This window comes from Lineus longissimus, chromosome 4, assembly GCF_910592395.1.
Source record: "Lineus longissimus chromosome 4, tnLinLong1.2, whole genome shotgun sequence".
NCBI classification, from domain to species: Eukaryota; Metazoa; Nemertea; class Pilidiophora; order Heteronemertea; family Lineidae; genus Lineus; species Lineus longissimus.
Genome location: NC_088311.1, coordinates 9,230,540 through 9,258,337, shown reverse-complemented (window position 1 = coordinate 9,258,337; position 27,798 = coordinate 9,230,540). Strand labels below are relative to the sequence as shown.

The following is a 27,798-nucleotide window of genomic DNA, read 5'->3' as shown; positions in this document are numbered from 1 at the left end:
CTGACCAGGAGCCCAGAAAAGAAGGCCACGACACGGAATGGTGTGTGGTATGCACGTATGTGACGTGCCATTACAGTACATGTACAATGACAAGAAGAGTGACACTGCGTATACTGATGATCATCGGTCGCTTGGTCTCTCGGACTTCATGACAAGGGTGACCAAATTACAGTTACCTGGCATGGAGAGAAATTCTGCTTTGAGCGATGCCATTAATTACCATTAATTGCCACTAACACAAGAAACAGAATATACAGAAATTTTCAGTATTATAGTTACCATATTATATGAAGCGGATAGGGCCCCTCTCCCCCTACAACCTATTTTGATATGAAGATACAGATAATGCAACGAATTGACACATCATATCTCCATCATTAGTGCTATTTGTATTCCCAACATTTTCGACTTTTTTCCAGCCCACAGTGAGTAAATCAACCGGCAAAGTTGGCCTCAAGACAGCAAGGAGAGAAAATCAATTTCTATTATGTAGATTTCATCTATACATGTTACGCTAGCTTTGATGTTGAAGAGCTAAAGATGTGAGAGACGATCGAAGTGTTCTATATGAGACGGTGATTGTGACCGGCTTTGGGGTGAGACAGGTGAGGCAGAGACAGGAGATAATCAAATCATTGGACAAACGTATTGGCATTAGCTACAATTGGACCTGTGAGGGTATGTGGGATAGGAATGGAGGTATAGGGTAAGCAGCTCAGCAGACAACGAACCTTAGCAGACTATGTCACCAAGACCAAGTACGGATTAATCTAATCTACACTTGATAAAACGTAAATTGAAGTACTGTATCGATGGGGTAAAAAAGTGAAAAGAAAATAGTAAGAAAAATCAAGCTCTGTCGAAGGAAAAATCTTGGCGAAATTAAGGTTTTCACTGAACACTTTTCTGTGGTCATTCTCCTCGAAGGTGATCCTTCCGCTGTGGTCATATCCACAGGAAATTCATGAAGTTGGATGAGATAGGTAAACAGCCGTCACTGGGGTTTAGTTCCCAAACCTTTCATTTCCGTTCAAACTGACCTCTGTAATCAGGACTCCTCTCTATTAAGAACAGCATTGGTCAGTCCAACGGGTGTAATCGTCACAGTGGCAGTTCTGAATAGTCCGTCCAGACCACTTATCAACGCTGTTCATTGATTCCTTTTCTCTACTTTATACTGCCATAGATCGGTCAGTACTTGATGTCTCCTTATGCTACTTGCCTCTACTACATCAATGATACGATAGCTCTCCCTCACACTACCCTACCTCTCCTAGTACCAAACACACTTATATTCCTCTTTACCTCCTCAACGCGCTTAGTAAACAGGCAAAGGGCTTACCATCCACTTGTTACATGGCGGAGTCCCTATCAGAGGCTACTTAGAGAAAGGCAGACAGACGACATTGTCCTTCAGCGCTCGCTGGTACTTTAACTCAACGAGACTCGTCTCAATTTGTTTACTAATAAGTAATTGACCTCTGCGCTCATGCTTTTTCTTATCTAAACAGAGCACCGTGACATTTTGTTAAAGAAGGTACGTTTTCATTGTGATATCTTTTGATCTAGATCTTTGAACATTTTCTTTCTATTCGTCATCGATGATTCTTTTCCTCAGGCAGGCTACGCAACGAAGATCTACAAAGACGAAGCCTGAAGTATGCAAATGCATCGTCGTCGTCGGGATAAGATACACCTTCCGTTTTTTCAAAGCTTTTTTCTGAATGATGATAGCCACGCACCCGCCACATCAGCAACTGCTAAACGATATACGTCTTTCAATACACCATTGTGTGGTGGTGAACTTATACCACACCTTACGCCTCCACATTGTCATTTAGACTGTAGCTTCGTCTACGGCAACAGCCCGAGGCCGAGGGCAAATTCACTTATAGTCGAAATTATGAAAAATATCATGAATCAGTCACTTGGCAGTGTAACCATCAAGGAATCAGGGTGACTCATTTAACCTTTACAAATCTGTTTTAGAAAATCACGGAGCATTAAAAATCGATGATCATTTGCTTGGATTCTTGCGTATGATCGATAGTATATGAAAACAATGGTTGCAGACCACCTTTGGGAAGGCGTTACTTTCAGTGTGCGAGCGAAGGGGAGTGTCTGGAGTCCAAATGTGCTTGTTGGTCATCACCGACTCCCTCCCTATTGCGGCTCGCAGTAATGGATAACGTCACTGTAACGTAAGCTGATGACCTACCTCGCACTAAGAGAAAATAACACCTTTTCGGTGTCCTCACATTGACATTTCCGACTCGACAACCCTGGCTGCTACCTGACGTCGCTAATTCAGACAAACGCTTGATCTTAACACAGAGAGTTTCGGGTCACTTTTCATTGAAAACACCGACTAGTCGCTTGACATAAGAAGAAAGTAAATGTCATCTACCTACACTACGCCCGGGCCAACTCAAATTAGCGGTTCCAAATCATGTGAAAGTGCACAACCTCAAACTGATAACCCCAAGAATACGCAAAGTGGCAGCCTCTCCCTTGCAGTGTCACAAAGCGCCTCGCAATTATAGAAGTGTACACCGTACACCAGGAGGCAAATTTGAGGTTTCGCCTTCGCTGTGTCACAGAGCAAAGTGAATGTCATCCGCCTACTCTCGCCAAGACGACACCAATATCCAGTAAGCACAAATGTCATATCCCGAGATCAAAGGCGACGAGATTGCATTTAGCAAGGTGATCCATACCGCAAACACCAGGGTACACAGCCAGTCGCCTTGGCCGGTTTTTTATCATGATCCCATCACATTTTCGCGCGGCATAGGGAATAGGGTGATGTGATTGCTAACTAGATTGAATGATAACGCTATACTCTTCACGTCATTGTAATCTATCTGCAGTTTCCTATCCATGGTAAATTCTATTTTTTGTGTTTAGAGGCATACGTTCTGAGTTCAACTGAAAGATTTGTCAAGCAATTTGTGAAGAAAAACAATTCAGATAGCTCGATGAAGGCGCCGACTAACTTTTCTGGCCAGATTTTCCGATACTATTACCAATTGCAATTACCGCTTTCTTGTTTCACAAGCAAACAAAGAAAAGAAAATGCAAATACTCAAAGATCCTTCAAAGGACTAATAGAATCAACAATAAATGTGAACTGTTATTCCAATACGTGACTGTTTAAATTCGGCATTGTTATTCAAGAAAAGGCCATAAAATGGCAACAGACAGCACTACTATCGCGAGGAATATATATCTACTTCCTTGAAGAACAAGAATTAGTCGGGCGTAGTTGTTGAGGGGTCACTAGTCTTTATGTCTTAGGGCGTATACGCATGGTCGGTATCTAAAGACCAACTTTGAAGACATCACTGTTAACTGATGTTTTTTTAAAACTTGGACGTCGATAATGCTATCCCGCCAGCCAACCGGCCCTTTTGAGTGATTTATTTTGATACGTATATATTTGTCTGAATGAGTATGCTATAACATCACAAACGTTAAGGATGTGCATCGAATGTTCCATCGATCAATCTATGAGGCGTTTAGAGAACATCGCACGGTATTTTGTAACCTGTCTCAGCTCAGTTTCACAAATGGAGGAATGTACCGCGCAGAATTACCACAGTAAGAGATGATGTTGGTGCTATAGTTTATGTGTCGGCTGGCACTGGTAAGGTCTCAACGATGGATTCACCAATAGAGTTGACATCACTTGATATTCTTATAGACCAACGTGGGTTCAAATCTGTCGCGCATGCATTGCCTTTGAAGTTGATCCTCTCACTGGTTCATATCAAACAAGCCTGACCCATTCGCAATCATCCATTATAAAACCAGCAGAGATTTTCCAATAAATATCCCGAAATCAATAAGCTTGTCAATGGACCTGATCAGCAGGAACCAAGACCTGCAGTTCAATAGTCTAATCAAATCTGGCTCACGTTTGAACTTTTAAATAGCTTATAGTAATCTGTCATTCTGGCGTGGTTGGTATGGAACCGATATACTTATGGTGCACGACATGGTATGGTGATTTGAAGTGATTTATTTTCATAGTTGCGACCTTTGGTGTGATGAAATACAATTTAATTAAAAGCGCAATGGTGTTAAATTTGGCTTTGGGTCGTTTATGGCTTGTTCTTTAGATATTTGCCAAAAGCCGAAGTTGCTTGGGTAGGAAATAATAACAGTACATGTTTATTCGCATCGCGACAGAGGTGAATAATGGAACCATGACTAGCGGCCGCAACTACCGTTCCTCGTCATCGCTAAGGTCTCTATGTGCTCTGTCCGATCTATGAACAAAACGAAAAGTGCTTGTACATGTATATAAGGATTCATGTTCAACTTCATTGATAAACTGTCAACACTGTAACATTACTAGTATTAACAATGGACAGATGATTTTGAATACTGTGACCCACATGTGCCTCTCGCTAATAATTAGAAAACAAAGTGCAGGCTATTCCGACTTGGTAAAATATCAAACAATTTCCATGCCATTTTATCGACATTTTCAAGTACACGTGATTAGAATGCATGTCATCATTGGATGCATGCACACATTGCGGAATGGTACTCACTGTACATACATTTTCGTTTACAATGTACATGAAACTGTAGCCAGAGGCTGTTATTGTACCAATACATTGAATGTAGGTTTCGGCTTGATCAAACTTATGGCGCCTGCGTGGACAAGTCGATAAAATTCATTCCGTGCCGTCATGACGGATGATTTTTTCTTCATGACAGTTTTTAGCTAATCTTGATTCTATTATAATCGCCATTGGATGATGGATAAAGGCGAAACACGCGCGGGTGTTGACAGCCATGCACTGATTATAACATGACGCATTGAACACCGCCTCATTTTCATGTTGAATTTTAAAATAATTTCAATTTAAAAAGAAAAAAAATCATGAATGAAATAAAGGTTCACCTGAAGCAAACTTGTAGACTATTATACTACATGTACTATTCTGGGTCCATCATCTTACAATATTCTATTTTAATAGAACGCTGACAGCTATTACAGATTCATTTCTTTTAAAATTTATTCTGGGAAAATCAGAAGCAAATGGTTTCAAATCGCTCTAGTGTTTTCACTAAAATAGATAACATTTGTACGTCAAATGATATGAAGCTCAAAGGTCCCACGGTACACTCATGTGACGGAGAGGGCGGCTATCTTCGTGTCAGCGTAGGTTTACCCTGTTTCCCCGGTTTCCTTCTACAATTTACATAAAGAGCAAAGTCTGCTCACGTGCACTCAACTTAATATGAAAGAATTCATTCATCTGATATACATCCGCAGGCTGTACGTAAGATACGCAAACATCTTCATCTGGTTGGTCAATGGTCTCAATTGGACGACCAACAGACATGTACACAGTCACTATAAAACCACCAGTGCAGCAATGCTGGTAAAGTTGGGTAAATCATCTTCATGTACCAATCAACTTTTTACCAGGTACCTAATTACATTCACTGAGCAAGAGAAGCTAATTACGACATTTAGATGAGGTAATAAAAATGAATAATTCAACATGACGTAATTGCTCCATGCTACATTCATTAGCCATGTTCATCGCTGGTAATTTTTTGTGCAAAGCTTATTAACCAAAATAGCTTTTTTCGCTGCAGAAAGGCTTGTCGTCTAAACGAAATAATCTTCCTGGCTGACTGTTTAGTATGAATATTTCAACTGATGGCTATACATCGTACTCTAAACGATCATTTAAAAGTGGACAGTTTTTAGTCATGGAGCTGGAATATAAAAGTTGTACTGTTATCAAAATATACGTGAACAAGGTAGCGTGAACTTTTTTATGACTGGACAAGTGTGCCAAGCCAAAGCGATCCAAAACCTTTACACCAGATCGAAGTAAAGTACATGTATCCACAACTAGAAATGGCCTCAGTATGAATGTTACTTTTGTCTTCACGTTTCGTCGCTTTGACGACTTATTCCACATTGCATCAAGCAGCTATCCTCCCGGGGTAAAATAACGCGCAAAATCAAATTGATTTTATAGAATAAAAAAGGTCGTACCCCCACTAATGGAAGGTTAAGAATGAATTGAAATGCATCCACCGTGTTTGTTTTTCTAATTGTAATCCCCAGAACGAAAAGTGCACTTAAGATGTCAGCTTTTTCTTACACTTCGCATCCTTCTGTCATGCAGAATCAGAAGTGGGGATTTCGTAAAGAAGATCAATTATGCCGAGGAAAAGCATCGAGGCAATCTAGACTGCCGAAGTTTGAAAACGCACCGCCTTAGATATTCTGGTTTGAATACCAACATTGTTTCTGTTTCTTTTGGACACGTATACATCGTTTTCTTCAGACGAGGAAGTCTACCGGTTCCGCTACCACACCCACTTGAGTGTTCACTTCCATAGAAAGACACGTTTTCCTGAGTTTCACGCTATGGATGAGTTAGGGTCTCTCTACATATAGCTGTCCAGTGTATGGAAACACTGAAATATGGGGAACCACCCCAGATCACAGGTGTAAAAGGAATGGATGTCCTAGGAATGCAGGACCCCATACAATAGCTGTGTATTGTCAATGGTTAATGGTTTGGTTAGAGTTAGCTACATAATCTTCAACAAAGGAACTCGGCGACTCTATTCACTTTAACAAAAGGACCGGACTTAGATTCCGGGGGACTTGCATTTCTTTTACACCTGTATCGGCTGGGTACAGAACTACCAATCTTTTGCTTTTCGTGTATTATCTAACTGTTCATGTACATATTGCTTATTATGATCAATGATCACAGGCAATTTATTTTTAAATGAACGCCATTTCAATCGTATATAGTCTTGGTCTTCGGAACCTTTAGGGTTACGGCATGCGTCTTCGACGTGAGACATCCCTTCGGGCTTCATGAGACTGTTAATTTGGAATATGAGTACTGGAAAATGTTTTAATCGATAATAACAGAAATTAAAATCCGAGTACAAAGCGGCCACATATTTTTTCAACGTCATACTCAATCATCCCACACAGCGTAAAAATCTAACCCGAGGTCGCCAACTTGATAAGATCAGTCTGTCTCAAGCCATTTCTATAATAGATATGATTATCATCTAATTGAATCGGGCTATTACTTGTAATGATATATAGAATGTATTTTTAGTATCCATCGGATGTATACACAAAATGTATATATTGTACATTATCGAGTTGTTTTGATGTAAAGTATTCCTGACATCTTATATCTTACATTGTTCTTTGTGGTGAAAAAAATTGCTTCTTATCTGTAAGAAATGCTTTAATGTTGGGTATAAAAGACGAAGAAATTGACTTGAAATTTATTATCATTATTACTTTAGTATCATTACTTTATGTAATTATTAGTTAAACATAAAGGTATATGTGCCGAAAAGAGAACCGTGAAAACGATTCCATTGTTATTCTGTCTGACTTTGACTGTAAAAATAAGTGGGGTTTTTTTTAATTCTTGATAAAGTTGTTGTGGGTGCCCCATGCAATGTGCTTTGTGGGGCTCTAGTTAAGACATTAGGCTTATCAAGAATGATATTCCTCCAATATTTTCCGACGTTTCACGTTTTAAAGCAACTTCACAGAAAGGCTAAGGAAACGTCAACACACATGCCATTAAATGCTTAATAGCTGTGTCACCAAACCCAATCTAATCCAATTATCTCAAGTATAGGTATTTGCTCGCCGACTAATAATCACTGTAACAGAATTTCCCCGCGCCACGAGAGATCGGGGTGATGAACTTTGTCATGAAAGGCATTCTACCACACACCAGATCGATACGATTAGAGGGCAATACGGAAAGCATTAAGGGGTATCAGGGGCATATCAATGTGGTTTGGTTAAAAGTAACTACATTTATCAGTGCTGAACTTCTAGCTTGCCTGTCGGGTAAGTGCCTTGCCCGAGGCCTGGCTACATGTAGGAGCAGCACGCATTTTAAAGTTATAGTAGTGATAGTGCAATTGGTTCGAGCCATTTGGAGGCCGACATGTGAAGGCCTATCTGGGTACTCCTTCTTCTCCGTAAGGCGCATATTGCTGACTAAGGAACGAGGCATTGCCTCATCGTCTCTATCGGACCAACTGATATACTTTTATATGCACACATACATCACGCCACAGCTAGGTCCGAGTCTGTGGACAAATGGTTGGTTTAATTTGTCTCTTCGATATGGCTCCTTTGATATTGCATTGGATTTTCATTGCAAATGTTTTATAATAATAAAAAAATAATAATAATAATAATTCAATCTATTCAAGGTATAGCCCATTTGAACCTGCCTGCGCCACGGGTACAATGCTAGTTTATCAATAATAAGCAATACTGCCCGTTTTATAGCGTTGTCGGTGGAATGTACATGCCTAAGTATGTGTACAGAAAATGTACATTATTTAAAAAACTTTTTAGACAGAAATTTTTTTTTTGGTAAGACAAATACAAATCACATAAACCAAAGACTTTCGTTCCCATTGAAAAACACTTTTTCTGTGCTCGCATTGAGAGGCGACATTCACTTTTTCATCAGGCCAAAAACTAGAACTCCAAATTGGCGTTTGGTCTGAGTTTAAGGAAAGGTAAATGGTATACTTTGCTTAAAGATTTTCTCAGTGATAATTGACCGAATTGGACCATTAATCATATACATTCTTTAATAGCTTCTAACTTTTCTGTACTAGGTGCAGAAGAATTGGAGATATCGCCAAACACTAGGTTATTTTGGCAGACATTTTGAATTTCAAGATGGCCACCACCACGGGGCATAATTTTCTGGTTCCGTGGTGGTGTCATACTACCCCTGTGCGAAGTTTCAGGCTTTTAAACATTGTGCATGCAGGCCAAATTAATTATTTCAACTCAGCCACTCACTATTTCTCTGAAGGGATTTTAATAAACCAGAATCATCCAGAATGTAATCATAGACTAATATATACGGGCCAAAGTACCCAACAGTCAGTTAGTACAAAATTCAAGTGTATTTCTACATTGTACTCTAGGCTTGTTATATAAAATGTTGATATCTGTTGAAAGCTGGTAGTCAACACAAAAAGAGTATTGCATTCAATATTATCACGCACACAAGCATTCTATCTTCCTATTCCGGTAACATACGATTTCAATCCTGAAATCTATTGTGTAGCAATGAGGATTCTGTGCACACAGCTGAACTTCATATTGTACTAGATAGACTACATTGAATTTCCTAACCGATCCGAAAATCGATGCTCACGTGAGAAACCTGTATTGTAAACGGGATCACGGCGCGATCCGATTGTGTTGAGTATTCGCGACACTAAATGAAATTTGCCATAGAGATCTACACGGAACGTATTGCGTTTTTTTGTGGCAATATCCCATATTGGAATCAAACCCGGCATTCAGATAATTTACAATCACACCAATTTGGTCATATGAGGACAAAATCGAAAAAGATCAACTGAGAAATATTGCGGGTTATATATGGGTCACCAATGCATCCAAAGGTGTCCCATGTAATTATTGTAGGCATGATAGCTGCTTGTTCATTTCACCGATGACTTACACTTCTTCTGGAGAGCTGAGACCAAAATCTGGGCCATGAAGCCGAAAAAAAGATGATCATGAACATAATCATGGTGATAATGATGATGATGATCATCATGGTGATGATGATGATCTGGATTAGGTTGGGGAATGGACCTAAAGGCGTTTTGATACAACACTTGTACATTATATAAAGCGCTATATAAGAACTTCGTTTCATCAATAGATTTTGGTTTCCGCAACAAACCAGCACTTCCACAAAACCCGCGGGTACTGTAGCCGTTTATAATGCAATATCGGTTTTCCCTTTCTTCATGACACTTTCCTGCAACGACTGAGGGAGTTAGAGCTTTGATGCCATACACTTTCGCTTTTGAACTGGTTTACCTTATGGATTTTATACCTAGACTACATATTCCATAACGGTGTTGACTTAATTTCAAAGATTTTTTACCTAGAAGTCAAAGACGAAGGAATGTTATCACGTTATAACCCTCTCAATTGAAAACGAAGTGGTAGCAATCATCTTTATTAATCTCTCGTACGTATTGCCCAATAATATTTACCTTAGAAAATGAGATAGGGCAAATATTGACATAGAACGGCATCTTTATTGCCAGGTAACTGTAGGTGAATAGCTCTAGTGGTTAGAATAGCTAGACGTGGACTGCTAGGATTATCGCTTAGCTAGAATGGTAGTACTCGCTCAGCAAAGTCATCTGAATTTGAGTCAAACGATACAAATGCCCGGATCTCATCATGAAGGAAGGTGCGTATAGGACAACTCTCACAGATGGTAAGGGTGAGCAGCAATGAGGTTTCGCTCCACACAGCAATAAGTCATCGGCTCTTAACTGTTCGACGTCATGTGAACGTTTAAACTGTAGATACATGTACTGGTGTGTCATTATTTTATTGGCAAATCTCGAAGGTTTTGGTCAGCTAAACAATCTCCTGAGCTTTCTCTTCAGATCAGCTCAATCAATCTGGGGCCAATACGTCTTATAAACATTACATAGCCGTATCGACTTTCTCAGATAATTCTCCCTAAGATGTATCCATTGGCAGTTATAGACGTTCATGCCAAGCCTCTGTTTGTATTTATCCAGTTGAAACCCTAGCCAGCTATATCGATCTGGAAAACTCTGCGTAACCTCAAGTGGCCTTTTCAATATCGAGATATCGGGTATACACCGGAGAATATAACCAACAGCTCAATGGAAAAAATGCTGTATCAGTATGTTAGGGGCGGCTCCCAGGCGGAAAAACTCCATAGGCAACAATGGAAGTCTTTAATTTCACTTATGGGTGTGTCCATTTTTCCACCTCTCAATGAAATGACGATGTTCTGGTGCGATTTTTTTAAAGGCGCTTGTGTTACAGAAATCAGCCACTGTAATCACGGTGATTCTGATAACTGGCGGGAATCATGTCTGTCACTGGCTCGATATGTGTAATCACAGAGAAGAGTAAAGTGTCAGGTAGCATGATGCAAGCAGGTGTTTTTTCAAGCCTTTTTTAAGGGAAACATTGATGTGTTGAAAGCAGCTGACTTACACAAGCGTTTTACCATGCAAACATCTCTTTGCCATAATACAGAGTCATTTTTCCGTGATGGACTACCCGTCTATCTGACGCCATCTTCGCCGTCATCTCGAAACGATTCGGGCATCCCCGGAGGCCATCGGAAGTAATCGGGTTTTCAGTCATGCCGAAAATAACGGCTTGCCAGCGAATGACGACTGATTCCGCATGCAGAAGAGGTTAAAACTGAAAAATCCAACTTGTCAAAGCGGGTAACCTCTACTACGGAGTGGTCTGTGGAATCCCATTTGGACTTACCCTAGTTTCACGCATCTAATAGTGAAACTACATGTAAAGTATCCTCGTCGTCCATCTAAATACGAGGACACAAATACGAGGATAAAAATTCGCGTAGCGCGCAAGAATTTAGAATAAACGATGACTAAAGTTAAAATAGTTTTCAGCGCTTGCCTGTGAGCAAACTTTCGACCAAGAAAATCAGGGCAGATGTTCGTCTTATTGTTTCATTGGGTTGTAGCACGTGTGAAGGCTACGTACAGATATCCGCTTGATAGTATCGATGTTACGTGCTTGGAGTCAAGACTAGTCGCCCTGGGCTGTTTCTTTTCGGATTAAGACAATAATTAGATTTGATTAGTACTAATCAATTATGCATTGTGCTTCGTGAGGCTTCAGAGATAGTTAGACGCCCAGTCGGATGATACGGGACGAAAGAAGCAAATGTAATCAGTTATGGACTGGCTACCATTAAAGCACTCAAGCCGGTGTAGCAGTAAAAAATGTCCCCCTGGAACAGCTTTAAACTAAACTTTTAGAATTTTACAACTCGATAAGATAAGGTGGTACAATTATTATAGTACTCGTACAATTATAGCCTGTGCGTGCATAAATGTGTACTACATGTACCATTGTTTTTCCTACACTGAGTGGCTATAACTTCACATTCACGTGTCACATTGCATACATCCAAAAAAAAGCGTTTTTTAAAAGCGACATCGTTTCTCGACAACTCAAAAACTGCCTCGTTTGAAAGAAATGTATGTATCTCCGTTATGCATGCGCTCCATATTGCCTATCAGCAAAACACGCGAACTTTCGATTATTAGATTTCAAACGAGGCTCTTTAGCCATTAACGAAATGATCCAGAAGATTGCCGTAACGAAATACTAAAGTCGATAACGTGATGGCACCATTGGTAGTGCATGTGGTTTTCTTTTTGGCTGTAGTTTTATGTGCAAAAATCAAAAACAGTAACGTATGGCATGTAAGGAATGAAATGTGGATGACTTGTCTGATGTGTGCTGCCAGCCATGTTTTTCTTTTTATTATACCGTGCAGTTGGAAATACCAAAACTCCCTGAAGAATCAAAGGTTGACACTCAGAATATCGCGTCAATACGGTGTATTTTTATATTACTGACCAGGTAACCTGAAAAAACGTTTCAAATCTTCCCAAATTATTCACAATATTATTCTCTGTCCTCAAGAAATAACCAAAATGACTCATTTCATGACACAATGGTGACTTTTGAATAGCATTTTTTTACATTTACATTCATTTTGTTTCACGCCTAATCTAAGCGGCGTCATGATTTATTATAAAAGTCTCATCAAACACATTAATGGGTATCTTATTATTTCAGAATGCGTTATAAAAGCAAACACAATACTCATTCTGCCATGTACAAAGATGCTGGGACGTCTGTTGGAAAGGTTAACCAACCATTCTAGGGTCTGACTGCCACAATGTTAAACCTAATGAGTTGATCGCTTAATCCTTTGTTCGGATGAAACGTAACGAGTTATGAATTACCGAGAGAGGCATATGCGGCGCAACTTGTACAAATGGACCAGCAAGATATGATTTAACTTTAATTTGAATGTGTAATGTGGTGGAATTGATCACCCGTGATTGCGAGTCAAATCATCAAACACCTCAACACCGCTTGGCTGATTTCTTTGTAATAGTGTTATGACGGCTCTGGTTTTCATTTAGAAATACCAAGTCTTACCTGAAATCATAAGCTAAAAATATCAAATCGGGTTTAATGGGGTTGGTGTGAGCACGGACACTAAATCTAGCGTTCGTGGTATGAGTTGATTGACCTCATTGTCTGTATCATCTTCAACACATCACTGGAAGCAAACAAACTAACTTGATATTAACACGTCTCAGTTTAACCACCAAAACAATAGCATGTTAATCTCCTAGAACGGCTTGAAAGCCTCTCATCAAAATCTCCAACTCTTTCAAAGACCAATTCAAATACTCCACCCATTAATTAAATTTTAATTAGTGAACGTCGACATTTAACAATGGCTGAGAAAATTCCTGTAGAATATTAGATACTTCGTTAAAATTCTTAACAAATACCATTTTCACCAATGCATGCAGAACACAAAAGATGACAGCAACCGACTCAATTTTGTTTTAGATTTCAAACCTATCTCGTCACGAAGCCAACTAACCACTTCATTGTGAGTTTTAACCGCCTCAAAGACTGAACAAGAAGTGAAGTCAATTTTCCTTCAAAGAGCTGAACCCTACTCTCGATCATTAGATAGAGACATCCATTAATCACGAAAAGATGCTTTCCGTGTCGGGTGTACAAAAGAACAACCGCGTCTCCCGGAAATGACGTCATTACTACGGCCCGGCGTTGTGTGTTGGGAAACTGAGGTGAGTCATCTTGATAATCTGCGTTTCTGAGAGCAAACCCAGACGCTAAAACCTAAACCGTGGAAAGCAGGCGTTGGAATTGTCTTGAAAGGCTTGAACACATCCGCCATAACGTATCTGTCAAAGGCAAAGCTTTAGACGCGAAACCAATTGCAATCATTTTAATAGGCTATATCATTACGAGCGATTTTTTCATTAGTTGATTGATGTATTCAATATCAGCACGAAGGTTCGCATATCAAATTGGACACTTCCTGTACAGCAGCCAATTTATTCCATTGTTGCATACAGATGAATGGCGTATCAAACTGGTAAAGCCTGATGACCTGGGACTTTGAATTAATACAGAGTGTCTGCAAAATGAAGGTGCTACAACAAATTTCATACCACGCTAAACACAATCGTGTAATTCGTGTTTGTGACGTGAAGAGATGCAGTAAAGGGACGGATATATCAAAGACATACACGTCAGACGAGCTCGCTTATCAAGTTTTCCATGTATTCTTCATAGTGCAAATCTCTTTAGCATGTTTAATGTCTACAGAATGAAAGTACATGTATAACCGAAGTTCCACTGTTTTGTACATATCCCAAGAGCACCGCTATATTTTCTTTACTATGAAGCTGCCTATATGTCGTAGCCTCAGCTTTTAAAATTCTCGTTTTGAGGAAAAGAAATAAACTACGTACAGGATCACCAGTCAACCAGGACCCTCAAGCTGGTGAACAACCTGATACGATGTATACAATTAATGTCCTCCTTTTTATACGCGAGGATCACTTGTACATTCAGCTCCATAGTTCCCCCTCATTAATTGCTAAACAAGACTACCAATAAAAAAGCGATCTTTGGGTTTTCAAATGCAGACGAGCAGTCTGAGCCTATTCTTAACTTTTTTCGGTACTTCTGTTATCATGAAGAACACTCCTAAGAGTTCGTTAACAAATTTGTCCGATTATCGTTCGTTTTTTAAATTACATGATTAAAAACGTTCTCCTTTACCAAGCTTAATACGAATTCACACCTACAGGAGACTACTTATCAGACATTCAAGATGGCTGGGCTATATCCGGCTGTTTTATACCCAGAATTCCACTGATAGAGAACAGCTACAAGGTTATTTACCCATTCGTATCCTGTCAAAGATAACAAGTTTAATTAAATTCTTTTGCATCAAAACCGGGTAAAGATGTTAAGGCGGAATCCACACCTGTCATTAGGCGATTCCTCTGCTTACTCTCGATTTTGATTGGCAGAATATATTACCAACAGAAGGGGGCAGTTTTCACCAGCTGGGTAGACTAGCCAGGTTTTTTACCCACAGAAGATCACTGAATGAAGAACAGCAACGAGTTCGTTACCCATTTCAGCATGACTGTAGACTACCAGATCAAAAATGCTTTAAAAAAACAACCAAGCGAAAGTATACCGAGACGACTCAACACTTGCTATTTGCCGATTCCTTTCCTTACTTTCGATATTTGCTCGGATACCCGACCTCTATTCGGGGATTAACTGGCAATTAAACTTCCAAGTCTCGCGCTGTGAGAGAATTCGATGTCCAATTTGCCGATCTATATCTCAGCAGACACCGTCGAGGCAACGCTGGCTGTGATTATGAAGATTTCAGTATACTTAGTAGTCGAGGATGCCCACTGGGGATACTGCGAGTTCGATCAGCTAAGCAGTTGCAGGTAAACGAAACCTATCATGAATTTTACCTCTTTTTTGGCACTTGATCCATTTTTTCTGTCCTACACGAAAGCTGGTGTGGTGAAAAACGGAGTACAAACAGCACGACATACATCCCCAATGAAATCAATGTTTTGCATGTAAAGGGGGGGGGGGTTATGTCGGCGATGACTGATTCTCGAACGAGATGTTGACTTGGCCGGGCAGAGCTTCATAGGTATGGTGGCGCCTAGACGCCACTCCTGGCGCAGTGGAACACACTTTACCACGTGAAACCCTAACAAAAATCGGCTTCCAAAAGAATAAGTGACAAAAGGCAATCAACACGTTGGTACACATGATGTCGCGATCTCGTCCTCGCGAGATTTATGAAGCTAATAATGGCGCCCTTTGGGGCTCTGTTGCCAGGCTACTGGTGTCGTCTTCGGGGTGCATCTTCCATCCTTTTGATGCAACCAACCACCCTCAGAACATTAAAGGCGGATTCAAATGCGCCATTTTATGCCTTTATGATTTCGCAGCGCTTGAGTCTAGCGAGACCTTGTGGACACCATTACTCATTTCATCCACAGGTGCTTCAGTGATTCGTTGTCATGCCAATGACAATAAAATCTAAACGTTATCTATCTTCTCTATTGTTCGATTATGTAGCCTCGTCTATTATGATCGGAGGTAGCGGTGAAGCGTAGCAACCATCTGCTGGAGCCATGGCTAGCTCGGAGGGGACAGGGATGATATAGCTGGAATACACTATTCATCGGATGGCACGGTATACAATTAATTGTAAAGAAAGAGATTAAACAATGTAGCTGTGAATCAAATCTCAAAAGCAAGAAAAGCGTGCACTGTACGCAAGAACAACATCGAGGCTATAAGTATCCGACAGGAGGCCTTCCCAGCCATCATACATTCTTAGAAATAAAGGTTTTTGGGCTTCCGAAAATCCTTTAAAGGCTTTCGGGCAACACAAGTCTGCACCCCGTAGATGTTGTAGAATGAAAACCCCAAATGGTTTTTGAGATCGTGAAAAACTTCCGAGGTTTTTTTTACTTCGTTGAAAAGCCTCTACGGGGTGCATATTATACTATGTGTTTGCTGAAAAACCATTAAAGTTTTTTTCAGAAGCTCAAAGACCTTTATTTCTGAGAGCGTGCACTTCATTCGAGTCTCATGAATTCGTTTCTATCACCTCTCAGTTAGTCCTCGTGCGTACATTTGCGCATGTCGGCACCAGTCTCCTCAAATGCCATAACACCGAACTCGATGCGATTTTTTTCTGATCATTCAGCAGACCGACTGGAAAGAGCGAGGCTAGGCAAAGAATCAATAGGCTTATTCAGTGGAATTCCTCCTGGATCATGCTGCCGGATGGAGCCATCAAAGTTGAATGATACATCCGATGCGATTTCAATTTAGTCGTTCTCAGTGACTATTGACGCATGATTGACCTGACTCTCTAAGTCCTTTTGTTACGTTTTGCAATAGCGTAGCTGGTGAGTGTTTGTGATGTCTCGAGTGTTTGATTTGCCCTCGGGTCCCAATTGATTTTCAAATTCTCCGGGAGTGTGTAGTAGAATTGTCAATACCATTAAGAGCAACAAGTACTATGAGAAGGAGGGTGAATGCAGTGCTAGATACTGAAATGGCCAAATGCTTCGATTATTTGGTTTTGCAATATTTGAATCTAGTTTTTTGACAGTGATACAATGATGTAATTAGGAACTCACCTACATTTACGTGCGTTGATGATAATAAATGAAAAAGGAAGATATGAAAAGAGAAGAGAGAAAAATGGTACTGATTAAATGGTAACATTATTTTTATTCATCGTATCGCAATAGATACCTATGGTAGAAGACGTTGAACTTCCTTCGATTATCAACTCGCATCACAGTTTATAAGCTAATGTTTGAGAGGGGGCACCACTCGTCCCATGTTTGCAGACCATGTTCATCCCTCATGTTTCTACGCGGGTGGTATGTCACACTTGAGACCAAGCGGAGTACAAAATGTGTAACAAACACTCACTATCGGAACTTACACATAATACACCTTTGAAATGTTGGAAGATTGATGTTTGAATCATGTAGAATCCTGACTCTTGAATCATTACAATAGTGATGTACCTTTGGGTCACCTGTCCGTGCCTAAATGGTCAAATGGCTCGACCAGCGTGACTTTGGCACTGAGCAATATAAGGAGATCCTGGCTCAATAACGCCGAGTGTGGCACAGGATTCCAACCTTTGTGTCCCGAGGTGACATTTTATACTGTGATGTTACTACTATGACAGTAGGATTCGGTTGTTGTGTCAAATGCAACAACAGCAACAATGCCGTGAGCGAATTCTCACATCCATCAGTATAGTAACTGCCATGGTCATGATCAGGACACTTTAAGAAATATTGGAGCTATATTTGAATCACAATAATGTACCACATCATTTTATTACAAGACATTCTCCCAAAATTGGCGTTAAAAGATATTTCCTGTCAATGCATGACTCAGTGTCAACCTGATACACGATGAATGATGACTTCTAAACAAAAACAAGGATTTTCAATATGAACATTCATTCATGTTGTCACGGACGTGCTCTGCAATACTGCATGGGGACATCAGTAGTCATGTTTGCACAGGCCTATAGTTGAGATTATGTCTAAAAGCCAGTTTCGACACAGAAACACAAAAGGGCCTACACAAGGCACGCCTACAATGTATGATACCACTTGGGCGGCACTTCGGAAGCGTGAAGATGGTCAAGCTAGCGGAACGAACTTTGACTGTCATACTTGTAAATTATTGATTAAAGGCCCAAACCGAACACTGCTACTCATATTCACTTCTGACTTTGCTGTCTGGGGAATAGTCTATCCCTAAACCGGATATATTGTCCATTAAACATGTGAACAATACACCAATCTGTCGTGAAATTCTTTTTCCATTAGTTTTGTCAATCTTGTTCGAAAGAAAAGCCATATTTTTATTAACTAGTAAATTAGCACTTCGGGGTATCCTGGCGAAATGCACCATCGACCAATCTCCATCGCATTCTCAGCCATGCATTGGCATACTTGACATTTTATCGACCTCGCGGAGCTGTAGCCCTTAGTCATTATTTAGTAAAAGAAACGCTGGAGGCCCAACGAAACTTCTGTTTACAGGGCTAAAAACACCATACTGAATAATTGAGTTATGTTTGTAATAAAACAGAATTCCCGTTTGTGATACACTAGTATTTATAGAAGTACTTTTGTCTCGTTTTTACCATGAGACGGCAAAGAGACAACTAAGATATTTGTTTGAATGAAAATAAGACGCTTGTCCGCAGGGCAAGTAAGAATTCTCGTCCGCGAGAGAAGCACATTATAGTTCTGGTGTGCGCAAACAATTCCTAATGCCATAAATGATGCGAGATGTTGGTTAAACCGCAAGTATCCAATGCGCTGATACGGATGAACCAACAATAAGATCCAACCGGTCGCCTCAGCCTCTGGCCTGCTGGTTGACTTTTCACCAGTCGATCCGTATTCTTCGCTACTTGGTCTAAAAACGGGACAATGCGTCTATGTTTCAAAGGTTCTCATCGGTTACCGAGCCCCGGGGCCCAAGATACAGACTCCCAAATAGCTATGGTAGTGGTGATTTCAAGATTCCAACTTTAATCGCATTCCGAAATCAACGCCGTACAATTGGCTTAAAAGATTGTAAAGCTAAGCTGAGACTATTTCAGATATTTTGGTCAAATGGCCAGAGGAGATGCGATCATTCATGTTAGTTTCATGATTTGGTGGCTAGTGGAACACACGCCTACACTGATTATAGTCGGTATGACTGCAACTATCACTTCTTTTACTGTGCAGTATGTCATCGTTTCTTCCCAATGTCGAATATTACGTTTCTGCGACCGACTTTCCCATGTCCCATCATTGCAATATTCAAAACTCATCCTAACATTCCCACAAGGACATGAACCCTTCTTCAGCTCGAATACTTATTTTTACTTTCTACTACTATCGTCCCATTTTTTACGGGCAATCAAGACCATAAACATAATTCCCATCACTCATACAGCATCCCCTGGTGAAATGTGCCTTCAATTGACAGACGCGTCTATCCTTCCCGAGACAGTTTTGCCTCCTTTACGGAAACACAATAGCCTCATATCCCGAAACTGAATACAAAGTGGTTGTTCTGAATAAATACATGTTTAGAACCATGTCTAGAATATCGGATAAGTCAGCTCAAGACCGAAGAAACCCACATCAGACCAAAGAAACATCTGTGGAGATTTCTGCCATGAAAACACACGTGCGGTTCCCTTATTGACGAGGATGGGAGTAATTCGGCGTTGCTCTCTCACACACTACGCCTCTGCGAAGGCTGGACCATTGTCTTTAAATGGTATAATTTCCCTCGGCCATATTACGAGTATTAATGAGGGCCGCTCATTATGAATTCATTGAATAGTATGTGATGAGGTCACACGAGGAAATGGGGCGAATAATTAGGCACATTTCTCGGAATGTTAGACATGTCAAGCGATGGGTCACCTAAGCGGCAGGTGGACAGGACACTGAGTGCTGTCCTTTTGTCCTTGTTTAACCACATAAAACGATGGTAACAACGTGTAACTTTGTGTTGTTGTATCGTAGCAAAGACACGCGAGAAAAGCTGTGTGGCGAAATAAGTGGAATTCGTTCAAACCACTTTCCCACCACCATGTTTTGAACTGTATCGACGAACATGAGATGGTCGAGTGACCAGTAGAGCTGAGACGTGCACATAATCACGGCTATTTATGGACCGTGTTTGAATATTTTTGGCAACACCTCGTATACATGAGTGTGCATGTACATTGAGGTGTATTCTAGAGCTTGTAATGCACCGCCTCAATTTAGCTGCAGCGGTTTTGATGAAGCAACAATAACAATAATAATGATGAGAATATAACTGTTTTGGTTGGTACAAAATATGGAGCTTCCACGCCTCGTGTTCATCTTTTACCGAAATTCTAGTTGCAGTGTCGAACTCACAACCAGGATCTCCGATTCGGTATCAATTTTAAGCAAATGAGAATTCACTGCGCTCGGAAATCTGAAATGGACGGCGGAAGTGATCTCCATGCAGCATATAGTACCGCTTTCATCATAACGTAAGAGGGGCTGGAGGCTAACACTGTTGAAAATGGCCATGATCAACGACAAAGTCGCCCACTCAACAAGCAACCCAAAAATGTATCCTTCCATGCCATGCCTTAGACCTTTGATGGTCATCAGTGCAATGATGGACTGTGGATACGATGATAGATGCATGTGTGGTCTGTCGTCCCTTACTTCAGCATTGTATAAAAGGTTCAAAAAGTAAATTTAGAATCACAAGGACCATTAAGTCCGAGCAATGGAAGTACGTATAAGTATCCTACATACATTCAGTCACAAGTTTTAAACAGCAATCGACTCCTAAGCTCTATAGTCGTATTGTAACCCCTTCTTGCCCACAAATATCTTGAGCGGCTTAGACTTTCTTCACATGTTCACAAATACCCATTGAGACACGCATTCAGCGCGGCTTCCCTGGCCAAGGGGGACATGCAGCTTTGAGTTTTGTCAAGAATTAAACGTTTTAAGCAGGACTGATAAAAAGACATACTGTGTTACCAGTGTCTTCTATTCTGTCTTCATCCCATTGACAAGACTCTAGCCTTACCCAACATGCTTACAGGGGATTCCCATCACAGTTTCTGCCGACAACAGCAGACCCGCTTAAGCATTACTTGGTCATTTAAATTACACTTACGATTACCCTTTTGATTGATATCTTGAGAAAATGCTACAAGGACGCAGTGGCACAGAGTAAAATTGTTCAGTGAGACGGGCAACTCACCCAACAGATCCAAGGTATTCGGTCTGAAATATTTCAAGTGCTGATGAGAACCATCCAACTCTTGCATTCACTGCCTCCGCCTGTTAGTGCTATTCATTCACCACTTCAAACGACACTTTATATTATAATGGTGAGAAATAGACAACCATGTTGGTACATTTATTTACTGGACATTTCTGCTGCGGTTGTCTTCACCTCAGCCTAAAGCAGTGAAATCCATTGTTTCAGACTCAGAGTAGCAAGAAAGGTTCTTTCTGCAAAGAAGCTGGATGGCACTAATCTAATTCTGATCGATTCGCCAAAGAAGCAATGGTTTCCATCTTGAGCAAGCTGAGCGAATGCCTTGGGTTACGTTGTATTAGAGTGAATTTATCTCCACTGGATTCAAACCGGCGTGAGAGAAACCAACCACGCGGATTATTGTTTCTGAAGGCAAAGTTCGATTACTTGGCTCTCCGGTCATAGATTTAACCCTCTGCACTATTTCAAGATGAGTAAAATCAGTATCTGGCGTGTGAAGAGGAATTGAAATGTCGTGTGAAATTAACCGTCGTCATCTTTTTTTCGCTATCACCTCATTATGTATTTTTAACCATCCACATTTCGTGTTTCAAAACGCGATAACTATAAGGTAAAGTGGTACAATTATAGGCCTAGTATACAGTTACAGACCCAGTACAGTGTTTAAGAGCTGGTTGTACACATAAATGTATACTGAGGCTATAATTGAACCGAGGCTATATAATTTTACTAAGCTTACATTTACAAGCAGTGGTAACAGCAGAAGCCCTCGCCCAGAAAATAATGAACGTGTAACAAATGTCGTATTTCGTGGCTGTGTGCATGGCTTTATCATAAATATCAGACATGTTCGTGACATTTTCATCCTTCTTTTCACTGTGAGATGGAAGAGACCTCTATTGACGACTTCATGTAACTTTAACTTGCCTACCTAGCTGCTGCCTATAGTGTCCCTTTAACACGTACTATGTACCCAGTTAGTTTTCGTGACCTCTCTATTATTTGCTGAAACAGTACGAGAAGCATGCCACATTTTCTATATCTACATGTACTTCAAACTGTTATTGATTTTCTTTCTTGCTTATTAGAGGCAAGTGACTTACACATCTAGAGAAGACTCCTGTTATATAGCATCTTTTCCGCTTTCACATTTGAAACCGTGGGTGAAAATGCCACTGAGTTGAATGGTAGTTTCGGGTGATTCAATGGTGTATACAATGCAATGCTCGGCTTCCAGCTAGCAAAACAACATGGAAGGGAGAGAGACTATAGGCAGTAGCAACGTGCGTAATATTAAGTTACCCGAAGTCACTTCTCTCCCATCTCGCATGCACAGTTCATCGAAACTGAGGAATTATCTAACGCTGCATCAAACCCAACCCAATCCCTCCAACTGTGCATATTCGCCGGAATATTCGCCGGACTGATAACCACCAGAACGTGCTACCCATATCATGCCTATAGTCCCCCTTCACAGCTACCTTATCGCCCTACTTGGGCTTGGTGGTAGCCAACATTTCAGGAATATATATGACAGAGAGAGGTACATGTTGGGAGCTATCTCACATTAGTTGTGATGGCAGTGCTTCGACGGGCTCTCGAGGCATCGTTACTCCATCATCCAGCCATGAGAAAATTTTCATAGAAAAACACAAAATGTTGCACGCCAAAAGTCTTCCTTTAAGCAGCTGAATCAGCGTACCCCAAGGCGAAGCATGTTTGAAATAGTTCACTTCATCCAATACGTTTTACTTTCGATAAGCTGTTATTCAGAGCTTCCTGCCACCAATATCTGATCCATTGCTGCTTCACGGTTGTTTGTTGTCTGCAGAAAGTGAAATAAGCAGTTCTTGAGATCCTGTGGAAGTAACTCCGTCAGACAGAGCCAACACCAGGTGCCTTCGTGAACACAATATCTACTGTATTTACACAGCAATGGTACCAGACAGGTAAGAGAAGAAAAAGCGCCAACAGCGAAGTCAAAGATGATAAGCCATATGCCATTTTACATTTTTCACAAAAGAAACGATAAGTACTAACCTGCATGGCTAGTGTCAAATCCGTTTGTTGGTTTTTTAGATGAGTGTTCAGAGTGCATTCTGATTCATGCATAACATCTCATTTCGCATGCCCTCGACCACAAAACATCGTTAGAATGTTATAGTTTTGGAACATTCGCAAATTACAAAGGCGCACAAATTTTGGGATTTACAGAACTGCGAAGTCTGGATCCGAAACTTGAGGATCAAGATAAATCGCCAACATATCTTTCAATTTTCCCGATCTAGAAAAGAAATACTAGTTGGGCAGGATAGCAGGGTTTGGTGTAGCGCGTTCAGTTGATAGCATAATCTAGTCTTGACGTTAGTTGTATCAGCAATCGACAGCGATTGTAGAAAGCGACGATCATATCTTTCAGTTGCCAAAAACAGCTGTTGTTCACGTAAAAGCTGCACTGAACAACTTTTCCAAGCAGATTTCAAGATTGGCACATCTTGTATTGACAGCTATGAGCTGCAAGGATTGCTATATTATCAGTCTTTACAATGAAATACATGTAACTGAGTTGCCTGCGGCTCTGCACGCAAATCTTCCCAGCACTGTTTTTTAGGTAAATTGTGTGGATTATCAGTTAACGGGAAAATATTGTCAAAGCATTCATTTTTTAACCACTTAAGACTGCCAGAACTTGTCCACTTCTGATCGTAAAAAATCGGACAGGCTCTAGCAGCTTAAAGACAACAAGGCATATCCCAGGAAGTCCCTTAACTTCCTGCCAGTTGATATTCAAAAAACATAAGCGGATTCCCCTAAATCTTGGATATATTTAGCACGCCTAAGTTTGCACGCTGTTAGCATGAATGATGACTTTAAGGTCTTCTCAGATATGACGTACGTGACATCAAGAATAAATAAATAGTGTTAATTATACATGATTGCGTGTACAACCAATCGTGTTTTTATAGCTAAAAAATGTATATCGAAAGGTGCTTCTGAGTATTTTCTAGTTTTAGTGTAAATCTATTTTGCTACGATATTACATGTACATGTACACATGTATCTCAAAAGTACACTTATACTTCGCAAGCCTTCGCAAGTCGAAATCGTATGCTGTCTTCTTCTTCCTGGCATTCGACAGCAGTTCAAATCCGTAGCCCGGTCTGATTTATGAAGTCGACGGTTGACTTAAGTTCCCTCGTAGTTCCAAAGAGTTAGGCTACGCAGTCGACATCGTCTGGCCGAACCTCTTTATCTGGGCAGCATAGAGGTTGCAGTCTTGCACTATTGTTTCTATGATCGAGATAGAGTACATGCCCGGAGTACATGTAGCTCGCTAGAATAGTAGCAAACGCCTCGTGTCACCTCATTCATGTCATTTACAATAGATACCATGGACAGATGTTGCCATTCGTGTCAACAATAGGAAAAATTAACGAAATCTTCCATCTATGCATGGAGGCTGTGAAATGGCTCTAAAACCCGACACAATAGCATCTAATGTAGCTAACTCAATATTGCATAGGCTGTTGGAAGCGCACTGTACAATACATGAGCACTTGCTAGGGTGATCGCGATACTGGTTAGCTAGCTGATCACGACTCCTACTGTGCTCAGTGATTGTTTGCCATGAGAAAACTGCAACATACAATGGTGTTGTAACACAAAATTACAAAGCAGCATCATGTACGTACTAGAGTGCGCTTGTCATTTTGTATGCGTGACTGCTCATTACTTCCTGCACTATATTACGGATTTGTATCAGTAGATGCATATAGTGCAGGTCAATGACTATGATCATGTAAAATAGAAAATCACATGTGGGTTTATCAAACCGGAAAAACATTTTTGAAAAATTAAGTTTTTCAGCTTGTGAAATACCCTGCCGCCTTATAGTGTGTTTCAGGCAGCACAGATATGCACCTCCTAAAGGTTTTTCAAGGATCAAAAACCCTATGATGAGGTTTTTCATCTCCCTAAAAAGCCTCCCAGGGATGTATATATGTGTTGGCTGAAAAACGGTTAATGGTTTTTTAACACTCAAAACCCCTTATTAAGAGTGTAGTGACCAGCATGCAGTACGATGCAGATCCCGATGTTCATTCCAAAGAAGACGATTTCCAGTTTATTTATGACTGACTGCTACTTGATACAACTTCATCGGCATCAAATTAAAATATGGAAACTGCAATGGCCTAGCCCAGATCTGGCCTAACATGCTTTACAGACCAAATTCTAATTCGATTAAGCGCGTAATACCAATGGCAACACTGGATGACTTTCAGAATTGAGGCTGACCATCTCAGTGGGGGTTGCAGCAAATTCTCGTGACCATGATACCATTTATCTTTGGATAATTACCTCTGTTCCAAGCGCACTTTATCGTCCGCATCTGTCATTATGCTGGAAACTAATTACTCGATTAATTGCAAGGCTGTAGCCCCAGGCAAAATATTTCCATGCGGTATGCTGCGGAAGGCTACGTCACCAAGTATGGTGACTGCTGGGAGGACTGTGCGAACTCGCGGTGCGCGACACGCGTCATCCCTGTACGCATCCCTTCACGGCTGATGAGACCTTCATCACAGCTAACTTCATCATTGTAGTACGAGAGCTTCGGATAAGATTAGTCGTTGACCTTTAAAATGATTGGTCGTGATCTCTGAACACGAATGCAGACGAAAGTTGACGCATGAGTCCAAAATAATGAAAAAGGTGTACTGATTTCTGTATTGGCCCCGGGCGAATATCGATAAATACAAGACGTCGCGCAAAGCAGTTACTGGTTGAAATGTAGCTATTCTGAAACTTTTCAGCAGCCATGTTAGTTAGTTGTGTAGCGCGATTCGATATCAAGAACCCACTTGTGAGAAATGGATGGTCTTTGTCGCTCCGAAAGAAAATATCCAACCAGCTTGTCATCCGTCTGGTACTCTGTTTTATGGACAATGATTTTCCTATGGTGATCATCGTTCCATTGAGCCAGGAGGACCGACACGCGCCTCATATCCGTGATAATGATTCCATGCATCAATGCACAATTACAGCGCGTGCATCTGGAATTCTCCCTGTATTCCAAGGCGTCGGAGCAACACCTCGAAGTCTTAGATGTCTTACGAAATAATGCGAAATATCGGTGTAAGATGCCGCGTGGATTCCTTACAGATAGCCAAGATGCCAAGGGAACTTTAACTTTGGATACCCCCCATACCAAAGGAGCTAGATCAGATACTCGCATTCCTCACACATAAGTTACGGCAAATGCTCAGCTGTTGCCGATATCACTGATATTTACGAATATTTCCCCTTTCCTACTCCTACCCAACAAAGGCCTTTGTTACATGAAGCCGTACATTGGTAATACATTTGCAAACGTCTAGATCTGTTCACCAGACTGTTTGGGGAAATGCTGGGAAATAGAATATCTTGTTGGGGACATTCGACCGAGATCGTGCTCGTATTACCGACAAGAATACGAGGTAAGTCCAAGAATATCGTGACTGTGACACTGGTTACACGTTTGTATTCACGTGTCTACTGACAAGTCCATGTACATGTACTACTGCATGACACGATGTAATCCAAAAGAATTCAATTAGCACCAAAAATCGATAAATATTTCCTGTGGAAAATTGGTGGCTTTAGTTGCAAATATTGTATCTTTTTCAAGAGGCCTCTCATCAAACGAAGGGTTAACCAAAGACTTAGTCATAATGTTTTATTGAAAAATGATTGAACTGTACAATAGACCATGCACTAACATTCTGTGACATCGGAAAACGTAGAACGCAAATTAAAACAATGCCCACTTCAGAATGAAATTACAATCCCCATATTGAATAACAAATATGATAACCACATCTCCATGGGTGGAATGCTTTAGATATCGAAAGAATAATTACTATGCGGCGGTCAGTCATGGTCCTGCAATGCAACGGAAACTGTTGGTAGCTTCACGGGGATGCTACAACTCGTTTTCACTTGCCTCGCTCTCTGAACCTCCAACGCTTGGCTCGCGCCATGGCGAGTACACTCTCAACTCCTATCAAGGCTAAATTAGATTTTCTGGCACTCAGCTATATCAATGATCTGCCCTCTTCTATCTCAGATCGGTAGATACCCTCACTGAGATCAATCGACCGGGGAGGGATCTGTGTAATACATGGTGTTCACTGTGACAGAGATGAACGAGCTGGATCACAGGAATTGAACGGTATTGCCGGGGTATTTGAAGCGTGGTGCCACGACGAACATGTAAAAGTGATAGCAACGGCGGGAGCGAGCAGTTTGCTTGAGAAGGCGGACAAACGAAAGAGCAAAATGAAGGATCAGATTTACACGCAAAGTTCCCAGCAGGCATTGGTAACGTACATGTTTACTCATAAGGCAACGCTGGCGTTCAAATGCAAGGACAAGGGAACCAGCGGCACAACATCCTTGGTTGAAGCCAGCAATAACAGCAG

The 27,798-nt window shown here is 40.8% G+C and overlaps 1 protein-coding gene across 2 annotated transcripts in view; it reads right to left on the bottom strand.

Annotated features, from left to right (window-relative positions):
• LOC135486573 (uncharacterized) overlaps nt 1-27,798 on the bottom strand; it is a 159,732-nt gene that overhangs the window by 128,006 nt on the left and 3,928 nt on the right. The gene's annotated exons all lie outside the window — the stretch shown is intronic.